Genomic DNA, 17,565 nt, shown 5'->3' with positions numbered 1-17,565 from the left:
TGTAATCTGGAATTGTGAGCTAAAATAACCCATTGACCCTCAAGTTGCTTCTTACAGAGTATTTTATCTCATTAACAGAGCAAGCTATGACTTTTGTGTTTAGTATGAAAACTGAAATCAGATGCCAGTTAGTTGCCCTGTTTGAGAGGGTAAAAATGGAGTGATTTGTTTTTTTTCTTGTTTTATGTATGAATGCAGATGTGAGTGAACATGCCCGGAGATAATTCTGAAGCTAAAAATAAACCTTAGAATTTGAAAGTGTAGATTTTGAGAGAAATGGAGGTCAACTATGTTTGGTATTTTGTTACTTGAAAACTGTTCAGTAATTACCAGGGTAAGCATGGCTTTTTTACTGAAGTAACGTGTTTGTTGATACACTTACATTTATTTTGATTTTATTATGACATAATTAAAATGAAAAAAGATAAAGTATATTACTATTTTATGATGAAGATTATTGATCTTAATTAGAATTAAACTAAGCATAGTAAATTTATCCCAGCTTCTTTGGCAAAGACTTCTCTGGTTTATCTTTTCACATTAGTTAAAAGACTGGGAAATATAAATGGGTTTTCTTTTTTCTTTTTTTTTCTTTTTAGTTTTTTGTTGTTTATCTGTGCAAAAATGTGAGTGTGCATGTGTGTGCATGTGTGTGTATATGTGTGCATTTCTAGTGCTGGGTTTAGAGGTATATGCTGCCATATCTGACTTTTACATGTCTCCTGGGACAACACACAGATCCTCATGATTGTGCAGCAGAAATTTTGATTGAGTTTTCCTCCTAGGATTCACATTTTCCTGAAGAACAAAATTCTGAGTGCCGTTTGTAGGTATACTACTGAAATGTGGCATTCACAGGGGTGCAGAAGGTAAGATCTCTTTAGTAAGCAAACGTACTAAATGGTCATGCTAATTGAGAATCTTTTATGGTTGTAAAGAAATATTAGCAATACTTTTTCTAATGATAGTGAAATTGGAATAAAACATGAAATGATAAAAGATGGATAATTTGAATGATGTTATTAGTGTTTGACAATTATTATATCAAGTTTTCTATGTAGGTAGGCATTGCAGAGAAATATGAAATATTCCATATTTACAAAATTTGCCCGTATGTACAAATACATTTAAGATATACATAAAGTCGTTAGATAAAGACCTATAGTGGTAGGGAGAGGTAAAGTAGCTTTGCCCATGGGATGAACACCGTGGTAGGTTATCCAATCCCGGGTAGTCATTCCTAAACACATATGCATATGAAGGTCACTAAATGAACATGACACAGTAGGGAGTTTTTATAAATTTTATAAATGTGTATATGCGTGTGTGTGTGTGTCAAAAGTAAAAATTAAGAATAAATGGTCATGAATTTCAGAGGGAGTGAAAGAACACAAGAAGGTTTGAAGGGACTGGGAAAATGATGTGAATAATATACTCATATATGAAATTCTACAGATAATTAGGTAAAATAGGTTATTTTACATAAAAGAATGTTGTTCAATTTATTTTTCCATTTCACCATTATTGTTTAAATTTTCTGCAAACTTGATTCACAAATGATAGCTAATAGTTTTTCAAAAAAAAAGCTCTACCTCCATCTGGAATATGTCTCTTTTGCCTACCAGACTTTATAAGAAACAGCAGAGATGAGTGGGAAGACACACAGAGAGAGATGAAGAGAGAGAGAGATAAACCGAGAACACATAGACAGAAACAGACACAAAGAGATACACACAGGCACAGCCACCACCCTCTCCACACAAAGAGAGAGAGAAAGAAGAGGAGAAAGAGTGAATGGCAGGTTTGGAGGAATTTTTTTAATGTGAATCCCAGGCATAATGAGAGTGAGCAGTCATGAGTTCATGGGTTCCTCTAAGTGAACATGTCCAGTGCACCCCAATGAACTATTCTCAGATGATCAGGTGGATAATGTTCATTAACTACAAACCTGTATATCATGAAACAGAGCAATCAAACATATATGATGCTTCAATGGCATGTGGAATAAGAATGCCAGAGACTACCAACAGCTAAAAAATATAAGGTTCCAAGTGAATGCTTGTGAATTCATGAATGCTTAAATGTACCAAAATGTTAATCTGGTATATGAACGTATTCTTGCTTTCCTACCGTGGAATTTTGAAAAAGACGAAATGATGAGCAAGACAGCACTGCACGCAGCATTGCACAGTAAGGAAAGGCACAGCATGGGTGTTACAAGATACTTAATAGATAGGAAAAGGGGAAAAGAAACAAATATAGACACAAATGTCCAAAAGGACTCAAGCAGAGATACTGAAGAGGGGTAAAAATGCATCCCGCCATTCCCTTCTGTGGGAAAAAAAAAAAAAATGAGTCACTCTCAAAACACTCTCAAAACAGTCACCTCAGGACTGTAATTGGAATTCCATTGTCCAGTCCAGTTTGCAGCTAAGCCCCTTGCAAGAAAGTACTGTCCTGGGACTGCCCGCCTGCTAGTGACTGCTTTCTTTTTCATTCCCACTCCCAGGGACTTCAGGTCTGCCTACCTCTACTTTGTGGAGAGAAAGAAGGTGTATTTTGCTTTTCAATGAATCTCTGTGGAATTTATAAGCAGGTTTCATATTCTTGAGCCAATGTTTCTGTACATCAGTTGAACAAACATGGTTGTTTCAGTATATTTATTCGAATATATGTCTATATCTATTTTGTTTCATGCTGTATTTTTAGCATAAAAATACTGGAAACTTACATTATTTGTTTTGTCCTTTAATATACTATTTTGTAAAGTATTTTCTGATAGGTGAGATAGACACAATGATTAATAAAGCTTTAGGGGGGTTCTTAAAATTATACTCTTCTATTATCTGTTTCGAAGAAAAACCTAAGTTTACATGTTATTCATCATTGGATAAATACTTACCAAGTGCCTATTTGACACAAGATGATAGAAGCGTGATTTGTAAATTATTCATAGTAAACCTTTTTATAGGCTATAAAAGTCATAAAATAACTACTGTTCACGCAAACATTTATCTTCTTTTGGAAAATCAAATTACTACCCAGAAAATTCAGTGAGGCTTTCTTGTAAAATTGCTTGTGTGTAGTGCTTCCTAAACTGTTACAGTGTGTTTTCTAGAAACACGATCTCTTTCTTTCCCTTTTCCTTGCCCCTTTCATTTCCATTGTGATAGTTAGAAAGCTTTCAATAATGCAAACATAGAAAGGTATTTATAAAAATATTTCTCTGTTTTCCTGATATTACACAAATTTGGTCTGCATATTTTGTTTTGTATTAACTTTTTACCATGTGTGAGTTTGAATGTATTCATTATGAAAATACAACTAATTGCACATTGAAAAGTCAAACCCTTCAAAGTCTGCCATAAATTGACCAGTCTTGCCAAACTCTGCTAATTCAAGACAGTGAGTCTGATTCTACCCTGTGTGGTCACTGTAAGCCTTAAATATCCACCTAAAGTTTACAGAGAAAAAGTGATTGGCTAAATATTGTATTACATTGTTACATATACTTTAAATCTTAAAGTCAGCTCATAATGACTAAGAGCTGGTATTGTGTCTTTAGTAAATAAAAATAAGTTTGTATTTTTCCCATTATGATTTTACAGTAAGCAATTATATTCAAAAACTTTTTTTTAACTTAGTGAGGCATACCAATTAAGGTTCTGATTTGAGAGAGACTTCAGGTTGAAATGCCATGGATTATATTTTGTTTTTCCTTGTTAGCAACCTCTAACTATAGCCTAGCCCATTAATAACAAGATTTTACTTCTGAAATCCTTAGATTTCAAGTTAAGACATGGCTAATGAGAGGTCACACAGAGCCCCGCAGGCATCACTTGCTGTTGTCAGTTCTGTTTGCTATCCTCCTTAATCTGATGGTAAGCCCCTGCTACTAAAGTCACCACTTACTTATGTCATTCAACATGGAGAAATTGAGCCGGTGGCCAACTAGAAGTTTCATCCATACTGACTAGCATTGATGGTATAAGTTTCTATGGAGGAGAAAATGATTATCACTTAGCTATGAACTTTGTGACCTACAATAAAGATCTTCCTACAAGGTATACTGGTTTAATAGTGACACAGATAATATATGAGTTACCAAGCAATTTTAAGTGAATTGACAGCCTACTACATCAAGTGGAACCTATACCCAATACTGCTAAAGTAGCCAAGAACCTGAGACTAGAAAAGCCATACACTCCAGAGGAAATTATTAATATTAGTATTCTTCAGAATGAAAATAACAGTAAAACAGCTTCTAATGACATATTGCTATAACCACAGATTAACGCATCACTCAGTCCTCAGAAAAGAAGTTTCTTCTTGAAGTAGATGGTAATTAGCACAGAAACACACAAGTGAATAGTGTTCAGGGTATTGAGAGACATTGGACCACTCAGTCCTTAGTTGGCTTTATCACACACATTCCCTTACATTTCAGGGTTCTACTCAGAATAGAACTACAGAAGAGTTTTAGAGGCAGTGGTAGCAAGCACATAATTTCAAGGAAGCTGTTTTCCACAAAAGACAGGGCTAAGGTACACATAGATACACAGAGTCTGTTATAGCCTTCACAAGATGTATATACCTCCATATGTTCCAAACAGAGAAAAATCCCAGCATGGAGGAGTAGAACAGAGAAGCAAACAAACAACAAACAAACAAAACTCCACCCCTAACCAAGAAGCTAATTGACATTGATACCCACCAGGAAAGGGAAAATTATTTTCTCCAACCGAGTCACAGGGCTATATTGACTGAAGTCCAGGGCAGTCCCATGCTTAGGAATAGTTGGACAATACAAAAAGAACTTCTTGGGTTTTGTGCTTTTTATTTTTTAGTTTTATTTTAGTATCTTTTTTTGTTTGTTTATTTGCTTTGATTTGTGTTTTCTTTTATAAAGAGAAAGCAAAAGAACATGAGATGTGATAAGTAGGGACTTTGGTAGACTCTGATATTTTGGGGAAAATAAAAAATGACCAAAACATGTTCTATTAAAAAGTAAGCCCATAATGCAAAGACAGATGATAGATAGATAGATAGATAGATAGATAGATAGATAGATAGATAGATAGATAGATGATAGATAGATAGATAGATGTATCTAAGGCATGGCATGATATGTTAATTTGAAATTTTTGTGGTCTTTGTTGACATAGTTATGCCATTAACTAAAAGAAATTTGATATGAGTCTTGCTTCATCGTGATTGTTATTAACATTCAGTAATGTTAAGTATATTTGTTCTTTATATCTATCTTGTTTTGGGGCCATATTATTTTTCAGTCCCAAAGTCTAAAGTAGTGTTCAATATTCACCCTCTCACACTTGTGTAGTGGTAATCCCAATGATTCCACCCTTACTATGGCCTTGAGAAGTTTCCATATTTATGTTGAAACCTCCCCAAATCTCCTGCCCTCACCATGTTTGTAGTATCTTATGTTCCAGTGATTCCCAAACTATTTAATTATGTTTTGTCAAGGAAAACCATATCTGAAAACTACCATCAATGAAATGGTTGTTTCTTCAAAATCTTGTCTTGAAATTATTATTACCCTTACATGAATTCAATGATTAACTCTGTGTCCCTTTCACTGGACTAAGGGACAAATAGATAACTAAAAAGATATAATTCTATGTATGTCTGCAATGACTTTTTTAGAAGAGATGAGTACTTGATTACATTAGGGAACTATATATGCTCTCTCAGTGTGTGTACACATCCTTGAAGATCACTATCAATGAAACAAGCAAATGAAGAAGGGTGACTATATTTATCCACAGAAGGTGGACATTTATGTTTTTCAAGTATTGGTGCAGTTGCTTGTTAGGCCTGGACACTCAGAATGGGGTTGTTGCAATATTAGTACCCAAGGATCCAACCAATAAACTACCTACTTTCTTATTTTTCCAACTTGTAGCCAGCAAGTCTTGAAATTCAGCTTCTGGAGATAGACTGTGATGATTCCTATAATAAATCTTTTCTTAATATAACTATGTATGTGTTATATATGTATCTTGGTGGTTCTGGAGGATCAGCATGAAGATCTTCTTACTTTTGAAGGAACATTTGAATAAATATCTAAAAACCGAGAGATGGTTTTAGAACTGACCAATAGGTACAGAGGGAAAGCATTTGTGATGTATGTCATAAAATGCTAAATTGATATAAAGGGATTCTTCAGGGTGATCCTGATGATATGCCCATTGTGTCTCAGAAGGGCATTGTTCACTTGTCTCTGATAAAGATTGCATCACACTTTGATTAGGCCATTAGTACTCAGATCAATAACTGGTATCCTCTTTCATCTTTTCTTCCTCCCCATAGCCACATCCAAATACATCTAATAAAATTATTCATTTTATTTTATACATGCTGTCGTTGCATTTAGATTTCATATGTACATCAGCTCTTTATGGAACTATCATATTTCCTACATTTAGTCAACTTTTAGAATCTTGCCTCAGAAGGTCTGACTCAGAAAATAAATATGATTCAGTCAAATTTTGAAATATTTAATCATAAGGGAAGAAGTTAGCTATATATCCAACAAAATTTATCAAGGATTTTTTTTTATTCTGACTTACAATTCTTTCTTGGTTATTGAATTTTAACAAGTAGGGTGTGATTGGAAATAACATGTACTGTTTCTGTTCCAAAATTCTACCTAACAGGTATTCAGATATTTTGTCTGCATGCTTTTTTTTGTTTTTAAAATAGTCATACAAATAACAATATGTCCTTAAGTGATTATGAATATTCATGAGGTGACAACATATCTGAGCTCAAAATCTCTAATTCTACAAGTTTTAAATGCCTTAAATCCTATGTGACCAAAAATATGTATGTATGTATGTATGTATGTATGTATGTGTGTATGTATACATTTATGTATTCAAAGTGTTATAAAATATAGTATAATCATAAAATTTTAATTTTTACCTTTACTCATTAATGTTTTGTGCAAGCTTTTCCAAGATTCTAAGTTTCTGATCAACAATGTAGATTTACTATAAAATTTTATCTATACTGAATAAATATAAAGGTAGAGATTGCAAGTAGAATGAAATAATAATGTGTTTATAAAGTTGAATGCCAATTTTTTGTGATTGTATATTAATAACTGACTTAAAACAGCCTTTGTTTTAAACCTTTTATACAAAGCCATGTGTGATCCATTATTTTAGAATATGTTGACATGAATATGTCACATCCAAGTGGAAAATGCCTTATTGCATCATTGCTTGTCATCCACTTAAATTATCATTGTTCTAACAGTTACCTTCTACTTGGTTTTAAATAAGGAGTTTAACACCTTAATGATTTATTATAAAATATTTTGTTCATACTCATCCTAAATTAATCCCTTTAACTCTTACCAGATAGATCTTTCTTCCTCTTCCTCAGAAACATTTATTTTTGATTCAATAACCCATAGAACACAATTGTGTTATCAATATGGTTCTGGGTGTGGATATAGCCACTCAGTGTAGCTGAAACTGGAGAAGATATCAGAAGATTGAAAGATTCTCATGCTCATAGATAGGTAGGATTACCATAGTAAAAATGACCATCTTACCAAAAGCAATCTGCAGATTCAATGCAACCACTGTCAAGATTCCAACACTAATGTTTAAAGACTTTGAAGGAATACTCAACTTCATATGGAATAAAACAAAACTGGAATGGCTAAAACAGTCTTGTATAACAAAAGAACTTCCGGATGTATTACCACCCTGGATTTCAAACTCTAATGCAGAACTTTAGTAATAAAGACCCCATGATGTTGGCCTAAAAACAGACAGTTGGATCATTCAAAGACCAGATATAAATCCACATGTCTATGGACCCCCAATTTTCAAAGAAGTCAAAATTATAAAATGGGGAAAAAGCATCTTCAACACATGGTACGGTGCTGGTATTACTAGATGTTGGCATGCCAAAGAATGAAAATAGATCCATATCTATTTCCCTGCACAAAACTCATGCTTTAGTGGATAAAAATCCTCAACATAAGATTAGATACACTGAACCTGTCAGAATAGAAATTGGGAAATATCCTTGAACACATTGGCATAGGAGAGAACCTCCTGAATAGAATACCAATAGCACAGGCATTAACACTGTAAATGAATGAATAAACCTCATAAAACTAAAAAGGTTCTGTAAGCCAAAGAATAACATCAACAAGGACAAAACAGCAGTCTACAGAATGGGACAAAGTCTTCACCAACTGATTCCCCACATGACAAAGGGCTGATTTCCAAAATATAAAAGAGCTAAAAAGAAATTAGATATCAACAAACCATATAATCCAACTAAAAATGCGGTATTGCTATAGAAAGAGAATTCTCAAGAGAAGAATCCCAAATGGCTGAGAAATACTTAAAGAAGTGTTCAATATCCTTTGCCATCAGGAAAATACAAATCAAAATGACTCAGAAATTTCATATTACACCTATAAGAATGGTTAAGATCAAAATCACAAATGATAGCTCATGCTGGAGAAGATGTGGAACACAGAAAACACTACTCTATTGCTGGTGGGAGTACAAACTTGTACAGCCTCTTTGAAATCAATATGGCAGTTTTTCAGAAAATTGGGAATCAATCTACCTCAGTACCCAGCTATACCACTCTCTGGCATATTCTCAAGGATGCTCAATCATGCCACAAAGACACTTGCTCCACTATGTACATAGCAGCTTTATTTGTAATATCCAGAACCTGGAAATGACCTACATGTTCTTCAACAAAACAATGGATAAGAAAATGTGGTACATTTACACAATGGAGTCAGCTTTTAACTCAATTGTTGAAAACAGTAGGACTACAAAATTCAAAGTCAAATGGATGGAACTAGAAAAAAAATCAGCCTGTGTGAGGTAATCCATACCCAGAAACATGAACATGGTATGTACTCATAATTGGATATTATGATAACCATGCTATATTCCACAGATGCAGAGAAGCTGGGTAACATGGAGGTCTCAAGTAGACACTTTGATCTCTCTAGGAAGGGGAAGTAGAAGAGATTTTGTGAGTACACTGGAATAATGGGAGGATTGGAACCTAAGTGACTGGTGAGGTGATGAAATGGGAGAGTACTGACATATAGGACTGGAAAGGTATGGCATTTTGCAGTCAGGTAGAAACCTGACCATGGAAACCTTTAAAGATGACATCAGCTAAGATTTTTAGTCTGTACTCTAAATCTCTTGTGACCAGGAAGCCATTTAGTAGAGAGTTTGGGACAGAAACCCAAGCCACTAAACCTTTGGCCTATAGTCTGTACTACCTGTAGGATGTGCTGGTGTGAGCATGACCTAGATATCAAGGGAGTGGACAATCAATGAATGGTCCTGCCTAAGACTCATCTTAGGAGAGCAAAACCACCCTGACACTGCCTGGTTATCCAGGAATGACAGGCTGGATGACCCAGAGACAAATGTTAGAATCAAACAAGACTGGAGAAAAAATGTCAATGTTAGAAGCTTGATGAACTGTAGCTAGTAACCCATATATGCTGAGAGGGACAGAAGGAGGTTGGGTGGAGGAACTGGGAGGGGAAGAGGGAAGGAAAGCTGTGGTTGGGATGTAAAATAAATAAATTTTTAAAAGAAGTTACTAATAAGAAGAATAGGATTTTTGCCATAAATTCTTTTAAAATTTGTGGATACTTTAAGGAAATGAAATGTCTCTTGTGGTTGATTTGGGGTGCAGTCCCCTTAGCATGTGAACCATTTACTACCTTTTAAACAAGACATTTCATGGCCCCACTGGAAAGAGGCACAAGACTTCTGGTAACAAAATCATTCTGGAAAATATGAGATTTAACAGCACATTAACCTGATATTAAAGACCACTGATGGAGTTTGTTTTTAGAGAAATGACTTCATGTTGTATGTGACATTAGAAATGACACCTCAAAGGGTGCAGGGCAATGGGAGGGGGTAATAGAAAGTGTTTATCAAGCTCCATGTTATTAAAGAAATGCAACTGATCGGCACTGCATTTCAGATGCAATTACAGGTAATGGTGCAGAGCCAGGTCGCATCAACGCAGGGTTTCAGAGAGCTCCCTTCTGCTTTACCTGTGCCAATAGAAAGTCAAGGCCCTGTCAACTTCTACTTGAATGTTGTTGATCACAGAAGCATGGAACGTAAGACTGACAGTTAAAAGGAGGTAAAAGCTCAGGGTCCTGTCCTAGCTGGGCTTTCATTAATTCTCATGAAGTGTACTCGAACAGATGAATTATTTTCTTTTAAGAAATCATTCCATTCTTTATTTGTTTTAAAACTCACTGATATTGATACAATTCTATTCAGGCTGCCAGGTGTTTACAGGATGGGAATGAGGGAGGAGATAGGATGCCACATTCCCATTTGCCGGTTTGTTGAAAGAAAGGTTCCTGCAGTGTACTTCATGTGAAGCCGGTGCACAGCCCTGTGCTCTCTGTGCTGCCTAATGTCCCATCTGTGCTCATGAAGTGTGACTTGATAAGGATGTATCAGGTGATATATCTGACTTAATGGTATTCCCTCAGAACTGGAGCAATAAACATTAAGGGGCTTTAATTGTATTCTTTGCAGAGGGAGCAATAAACATTAGGGGTCCTATTGTATCCTTTCCCAAAATGTCCCACAAGGCCAATTTGGGGGAGTATCTTGATGGCCAGCTCTAATTTCCAATCCTCCCTCCCATTCTATGGGTTTTGAAATTGGGGGTCTGGACAAAAGCAACAGAACTGAATCACTAGCATGTAATTCTCATTTCCATGTAACCTATTTCTAGAAATGTACCATAATTCTTGGTGTTTGTGTGAAAGTCAGAACCCCAGCAGGACAAAATAGAGCATGCTAAGTGATCTGAAGCATTTCTCTCTGGTGAAAGCATGATGAACTGCTGCTACTAGCCATATACACTCAGCGGCGAAGCCTTCACCTGTTATATGGAGATAGGCAATAGGGTAGACAATTAAGTTGCTTTGAGCGTTTAAAAGACTGAGCAATTTAGACAGAAAGAATTTAAAAATGGATAAAGTATAAAGTAATAACTCCTGACAATCCAAATCATGTTGCAACTATCTATCTATCTATCTATCTATCTATCTATCTATCTATCTATCTATCTATCTATGTATCTACATACATATAATATATATATATATACATATTGAGATGAAACTGTATGTTGCACTAACAAAATTTACACAAAATTATATTGATCTCATATTTTGACTCAGATTATCAAAATGCTTTCAAAGAAGAAAAATATTTTATGATTACTCTTTCAAAGATCTGCATGTCATAGCCACATGAACAAGTCAACATAAGAGAGTGACTTTACCTGAATTAGTAGGATACTTTTACTTTGTTATTCTAATTTTATTCTCTTCTCTCTGTTACATTTTTTTGAACCTCAGGTTTTAGACATATGGACTCATTCAATAGCATTTAAAGACACAATATTATCATTTATTCTCTGTTATAGTTTTACATTTTTTCATATTTAACATCAGCTAAGGTGAATTGCATCTGATAAAAAATTTAGAATCATTAAACTCCTGGGAAATTATTATGCGACATGGGAAAGTTTCCAGCTTTAGTTCAAAATAAGCAAGATAGAATGAACGTGAATAAAAAAAATGATGATATATTATGAAGATCTTAGTACTATGGTTTTTAAGTTTTATACCTTAATCTAAGTTGGAAAATTTTAGATTCCTCTTACTTAACATGTCTTTAATTTCCTACCAAAATAAAGAATGCATATGATAATAGGCTAGAAAAACAAAATATAAATAAATTCCTGTTGATTATTTTATTTAACACCGTGGCTTCTCACACAAAGATATTTAATTTCAAAGCACTTTGACTTGGCCACAGCTGTAATTGTGTATAATATCCATTATCTACTAATTGGGATTATCTATTATCTTTGGCTACATTTATCTGAGGATCCCTTCAGAAAGCTCACCAGAAACTCAAATTCCAATTTGTTTTCTCAGCTTGACTAATGATGAAAAGTATCAAAAACAGCTATTATGTGTTTATCCATCCCTTCTTTCATCTTGCCTTGGCTGTGGGATTTATGCAGCTCAGTGTCAGTCCTCTGTGGAATGTAAATGCAAATGACAACAAGTTCAGCATCAGTGATAACTACAAATAAAGAGGAACAAAGATTCTTTAAGGAGACACCAGGAAAGCCGGGTTTGAAAAGAGAACAGCATAAAATGATTATGCAACCATTTTGCATAGAAGAAAAAGAAAGCAGAGGTCAGAAATCATCTTCTTTTCCTCGGCATATATGAATTGTGTTTAAATTTAAAAAAAAAAAAATAAGCCATGGAAGCAAACATACCTTAATTTGGCCAGGATCATCTGCCTGTCACATGCCACAGTTCCTTTTAAATCATATTGAATTTGTCTAACAATACTTGTTTACATTCCCTTGCTATCACACGAGCATTTATTTGATCTTAAAAGGTAAGAAATATTGCTAGTTTAACATGTTGAGAATATATCACCCTAGAAATATTTTCAGGTGGAGGACCACCAATACGTGATGCTTCTAAAATGAAATATTCTTCTTAGACTAGATATTGCATCAAACATCCTCAATTAGCTGAATCACTTCTGCACAGTTATTCACTGAACACCTGCTGAATGCCAGATGGTCTGCTGGGAAGTCCAGAGGAGAAACACAAGTGGCTGGTGACAGCTCTTTCTACTCCTGGACTTTGCTTTTATTAGCCACTTATGATTGTCTCTTCCGACCTCTCCGAGTCCGTGTCTTTCTACCACAGACTCTCATATATCTAACTGACCTCAGCGCTTACAACAACCAGATAATACACACTTGCCACAAGCACGTGCAACAATGGGCACACACACATAAACAGTTGTCAACACCATGTCTTCTACAGTCTGTGAAGCTAAATATTAAGTCACTTATTTATAATGCTAGGATTCTAGTATTATTTTCTCTATTCCTTTATTATCAACTAGACACAGTAGTATCTGCTGCTAGTAAGGAATATGGATATGAATACTTTCACGTGTAGGTGACACACTCAGAGCAAAGTAGGTAAATGTTCACTAACTGAGCCATCAATTCACAAGTAAGGTCTTCATATCTTAGAAGACTGACAGGTCATAGATAGAACAATGGCATTGTATAGATGTGGTTTGGTTCCTGGAGAAGCCAATCAACTTGATCACCAAATCCCCCTCCCACTGAGAAGGGACCCTAAGGCAGCTTATTGTTACAAGAAGAACACTGTCTGCTGCTATAGACATAGAATCAAGTCTAGCACTGTGTCATGTCTTTTAACCTAACAACATCAAATAGGGCCTCCTTATCCATAAGTTTAGATACAGGACCTTTTTTCCCAGCACAGCATAGTTTACTTCCCAATCATGTTTTAGGTATGGTATCTCTTCACACATTTTCCTTACATTTTTTTTTAAAAAACACACCATTGTTTATTCAAAATATATGGATCATCTTGTCATGTTAATATATTTTTATTTCTGTCACAACATTATTTGAGGCAGGTTACCTGTAAAGTAAGGTATATATAGTTTTAGATGAAAAATCTGAATGACAAGGCACAGCAAGGACACCTGTACTCTGCACAAGTCACCATGGGTTGCCTTTCAGCTTCACGTCGAACAAACCTTAGCACCTTTAATAGGGAAGCAGAAAGAAAGGAGAGGTCAGGATTGTTTCTTTTATAATCACCCCCTCCAAATACTACCCAGTGATTGCATAGTAACCAACACAATTGTCTCCAGAAATCCAGAAATTTCCAGTCCCCCTCTCTTAAAAATTCCACCAGAGCTCAATACCACTCCTCTCCCAGACCAAGCCTCAGCAGCACTTCAGCCCCTCACACTGACCATTCTTTAAGTTTGGTATGCTGTGTGTGTGGTGTTTTCCTCTTTGTATCCCATCTCTAAGATGATTTGCTTTGTCCTTAAATCTTCATCTACTTTCCAATACTACTCATTACATAGGCCTTAGTTCTAACCCTGAAATTGCACTTGGGTAATCTGTCTAGTGACAGGGTCCCTTCTGTGGCCTGAAAAGAGGCAGATCATTTAATGGAGGCCTTGCTTATAAATTGAGGGTTCAGTTGATGAACATTTATTTGCATTCTATGTGTGAACTGTAGTACATGAGAATATCTTTATGATTTTCACAGTTCTGAGAAAACCACGGTCTAACTGTGCCAACTGTGGTGGTAAGCATAGATTCAAGTTTATTGACTCTGTGAATGAAGCTCAGCCCTACCTCCAAGAGACTTCAATTAGAGTGTTTTAATGCATGTGGAATTAGACAGTTGCTGGAGGCAGGACACAATTGTCTCCTCCACAGTGCCTCCTGTTATCCAGCAGTCTAACTGGACTGCAATAGAAAGGCCTTTCTCAACAGAGTGACAGTGTGCAGTGTGCATGGCACAATGAAGGGTCTATGCAATATCAGTGAATACAGAAAAATTTTACCTGTTAATGAGAAGGATTTAAAAAATTATATTATTTTGCAACTCACCACATACTTTAAAAGTAGAAGAATTTTAAGTACTGTGTTATGATGGTTATTCTTAATTCTGAAATATATCTTTAAATTTTACAATCTAAAAGAAAAGTACCTTGACTTTCATAATAGTATTTGCTTTGCAAATCACTCAAACACGCTTATAGTTTACTAACATTTTCAGAAAATTGTAGGAAAAGCATATCATTAATATTGAAAATAATAATTGTTTTAATGGGGTGCCTAAATAGCAAGCTATCTACCTTTCTTCTATGTTCATCAATTTTTAGCATTTTAATTATTATATCATCAAAGAGTCATCTATATTGAAGGAGAAATGAAAACCTTTCCATGATATAAACAGACTAAAAGAATTTATTAACACTAAGTCAGATCTACAGAGTATGCTTCAACCTGATATAAATAATAAACATATCCCAAAGGTCACAAAGAACAAGTAAACAAGGCCAGGACAGGTAATCAAACATGTTTGAGAAAATGATATAAATTCAACAGAATGACAGTAATTAATTCAAATCTTTCAATAAAACTTTGCATACTAATTGGTCTCAATTTCCCCAATCAAAAGATACAAAATGTCAGATTAAACTATATAATTAAATACATTATTTGGCCATCTCCAAGAAACATATCTTACCATCTATGATAGGCAGCACCTTATGGGAAAAGTATGGGAAAAGTTTTTTTCTAAACTAAGAAAGAATAAGGTGTTGCTGCTCTAGCATTTGAAAATATTGACTTTAAACAAAAAAGGATCAGAAGAGAAAATAAGGGTATACTTCTACTAAGTAAAGAACATATAGCAAAGAGGATGTTGCAATTCTAAAAGTATGCATCCCAATCACAAGCACACAGAAATTCTTAAAGACTTTATTACTAGATCAAAATACAGAACAACATGAACACAGTATTTAAGAATTATATAAATACCCCACTCTCACCTTTAGACAGAGAAACCATCAAGTTAGATAACAACAATTTTCAACTGGAGGTAACAAATGTTGACAAAACATTTGTACCAAACAGATAATACTTGTTCTTCTCAATAGCTTATGGAACGTTCTCCAAAGTTGGCAACTTACTAAGACAAAGCAAGTCTTAACAAATTTAGAATTGAAATAATGTTTTGAGTTCTATTGAACACTAGTATTGAGCTATATATATATGTAGTAGAAACTACAGAAATTGCATACACTCCGGAAGACTAATCACACTGTTGGGTGATTTGTAGGTTAAAGAAACAATCATGAAATACATTTTTTTGAAAATTCGTAGAACTGCATGAAAATGAATACACAATATTTCTCACTCTATGAAGCATAATGCAGGTTATAACATTTATAAATCTAAATGAGTACATCAAAATATGAAAGATAGCAAATTAATTATATAATGATATAACTTTAGGCATTAAAGAAAGAAGAACAATTTTCCCAAAGTAATAGATAGCAAAAGATAATGATTATCAGGACTAAAATTAATGGAATAGAAACATAAAAAGCCCCGGGCGGTGGTGGCGCACGCCTTTAATCCCAGCACTCGGGAGGCAGAGGCAGGCGGATCTCTGTGAGTTTGAGACAAGCCTGGTCTACAAGAGCTAGTTCCAGGACAGGCTCTAAAAAAGCTGCAGAGAAACCCTGTCTCGAAAACAAAACAAACAATTCAAAAAAAAAAAAAAAAAAAGAAACATAAAAAGCAATGCAAATAAACAATGAATGAAGAATTGTAGAGCACTTTACCAAAATTAAGCAAGAGAGGGAGAATGCCCAAACTAATAAATTCAGAGATTAATGTGAGGTATTACAAGAGACGCCAAGGAAATTCAGATAATCACAATGTCAGAGATAAAAATGGATATTACATTATACTATAGATTATCAAAAGATGTATTTTTAGAGCATATGACCTATCAAACTTAAATCAAAATAAACTAAATAATTTTAAAAGCCCAGATTATCAAATGATATAAAGGCAATTATTAAAATTCCCCTTCCCTAAATAATTGATGCATTTAGCACAGAACTCTATCAATCTTCTTAAGAAGTAACAGCAATGTACCTCAAACTGTTACTTGAATTAGAAAAAGAATCATTCCTCAACACATTTTACAAAACCAGAGTTACCCTGGTAAGAAAACCAGGTAAAGACTCAACAAAAAAACTGGTTATTCATGCTGAAAACACACAGACACAAAACTTTTCAATGAGACACTTGCAAACTGAAATTATTACAGTTATTCCCTTTCTTCTGGAGAAGAAAATAATCACCAATAGCATCTAGCTGTGAATTCTACGAGTGACAATAAGCTCTTAAGTTCTATATTATGGTATCTTCCTTTCCTGTGTTTTAATAAACTATGATTTAAAACAAGAGAGAGAAAAGGTCACATTTAAAACACCATCTTCATCCCAGAAATATAGAGAAGGTTACATATATAGAAATATGTAGTACTTGGAATATACCACACAAATAGAGTCAAAGTCAGAAAAAACACATGATCATCTCATTAGATACAGAAAAGGCTTTGAGAAAACTCAGCATCCATTCAGAATAAAAGGTATGGAAAATCTACGGATACAAAAGACATATCTCATAAGAAGCCCACAGTCAATAACACGCTAAATGAAGAAAAACTGGAAGGATTTCCAACAAATCAGGAACAGGACATGGATCTCCTCTTTTCTTCTGGTCAACATAGTGCTTTATATTTTAACTAGAACAGGAGGACAAAAAGTATACATATAGGATACAATTTGGAAAGGAAGAAGTCATAGAATTTTTATTTGCAGGTGATATGAGTCTGTATAGAAGTCACTCTTCTAGCAAACTCGGACCATTGATAACCATTTTCTACAAAGTCTCAAGATGCAGAATTAAAATACAAAAATTAGTAGCCAACCTCTATGGCAACAGCAAATGTACTGAGAAAAGTGGTCAAGAAAATAAGGGCATTAATATTAGCCTAAAATATTGCAATGTATCTGAACAAAGAACCAA

The sequence above is a fragment of the Arvicola amphibius genome, chromosome 11 (genome assembly GCF_903992535.2).
Source record: "Arvicola amphibius chromosome 11, mArvAmp1.2, whole genome shotgun sequence".
Classification (NCBI taxonomy): domain Eukaryota; kingdom Metazoa; phylum Chordata; class Mammalia; order Rodentia; family Cricetidae; genus Arvicola; species Arvicola amphibius.
Note: the sequence above shows the minus strand (reverse complement) of the source record.